Source organism: Calidris pugnax, unplaced genomic scaffold (assembly GCF_001431845.1).
Source record: "Calidris pugnax isolate Ruff unplaced genomic scaffold, ASM143184v1 scaffold70, whole genome shotgun sequence".
In the NCBI taxonomy this organism is placed as follows: domain Eukaryota; kingdom Metazoa; phylum Chordata; class Aves; order Charadriiformes; family Scolopacidae; genus Calidris; species Calidris pugnax.
This window is the reverse complement of record NW_015090862.1, coordinates 1,415,762-1,417,641: the sequence shown is the minus strand read 5'-3', so window position 1 is coordinate 1,417,641 and position 1,880 is coordinate 1,415,762.

Sequence of the window (1,880 nt, the reverse complement as noted above, 5' to 3'; positions counted from 1 at the left end):
ACAGATGTTATTGTAGGCAAAGAGCAGTCTTCTGGCAAGGATAAGAGACAAGAGTCCTTAAACTGGTGCATAAATGTGCCTGGTAATCTGACAATGCTAAAGGTTTTTCCAGTCAGCTGCTATACAGGATCTGTCTCTATCAGAAGCCCATGCCAAGCTTCTAGGAGAAGTTTAATTAATAAAAGTCTTATAATTGAATTGTGCTGAAATGGATATTGACATTAGGGACGCTTGATTTAGCAGTGAACTGAGATCATGGGACATGAATTTCCAATTATGCTGTAAATGTTGAGGTTTTTTTCCTGCCTGTGTCTCATCTTGCGAGCGCGTGTGCTAGGTGCTTGAGTGTATAAAAAGGATGTGCTGTTCCCAGGAGTAATTAGAGGGACGTACAACTGTTGCCAGGATCTAAGCCCAGAGTTGTATATGTAGCAGCTGGGATCCGGCAAGAGTCAGGGGTTTGAGCTGGAGACCAAACTTGACCACAGCTCTTGAGAATAACTCTTTCGACTGTTCCTGCTTTGATGGACGTTAGAAAGGTGACATTTGGGAAGGGGAATAAAGAGCACAGGATTCCAGGTTAATTTCACAAAACCTTATTATTCAGGGGAAAGGAGATGGGGGAGACTGGGGAGTTGTGTTTGAAGTTCAATCATAAAATCATGCTTTGCAAAGCGGCTTATCCCCCAGGTGCCCCATCAGCTTCCTTGTTAACTTCTGTGTCACTTCTGTGTCACTTCTTGATCCTCCTTGAACGACCAGGTGATGCAAGGCTCATGCACGCAGTGGTTGTTGCACACATCTGGGCAGTCTGTGCCGAGGGAGGAGAGGGGGAGAGAAAACTGGGATTCCACCCTTGTTTTTGGAAATGATGAGAGGGAAGCTCTGTGGGACAGGAGGCTGCACTCAATAGGTACTTTGCTCCCTGCCGTTAGGGAAGGATAAACTGACCCCATTTGGCACCATGTTAAGAGGTAGCACTGGGAGAAAGAGCATCAGACCGGGTTCAGCTCAGCTGCTCTTGGCACAGAGCTTGTTTATCCTGTTTGCCCTGTGTCTCGGAGCATCATTCACTCCATCCCCAGACACAAGCTCTTATGATAATTTCTGTAATTCTATTAACTTGGAGGAAATAGGCTTTACTCTCCATTTGATTTTTTTTTTTTTTTCCAGAGAATTCAATTGCTTGGTCGAATTCTCTGGAAGAGCTTAACCCTTTGTGGCTACGTTTTTTTGCCTCGCATTAAGACTAGATGTTTTCCCTTTTTGCCTTGGTTTCCATGTATAAGCAGCATTGCAACTGAGATTTTTGTTTGTTTCTTTTTGGTCCCAACTAGAAATGAACTAAAGCTTCAAAGATCAGATCATAACTCGTGTTCCCCAAAAGTCAGTGCTTAAGCCTGAATAATTTGGAAACATCCGATCTGCAGAGGCAGCAAAGAGCCATTGCATCAAGAGATACAGGTATTTCAGCTTTAATTTGCCTAGTTACTGGAATTTTCAGTGGTGTTTGTATGCACAGATACTTTGTTTCTAACATCACATGCTGGAGCTCCTGGTGAAATCAGCTCAGGATTTTTTTATGGCTATGGAGAGTGATGTGGTAAGAACACATCACCACGACTGCATTGCAGAACTACATAGAAGAAGAATTTGTGTGGGTAGGGAGAAGCTATCTACCCAAGGCCATCTGCAGTAACAAACTACGTAGCCTTTACTTTTTAATGAACGTGCCAATTTTAGTGGTGTTTTGCTTTGTTAAGATTTGTTAAGATCAAATCTTAACTCAGGTGATGAGGGAAAAGAATATTTCCCACCTTTGTCTGGGGTACTGATGTTCCTTCTATAAAAAACAAGCACTGCTGGTCTTTCTAGTTTGC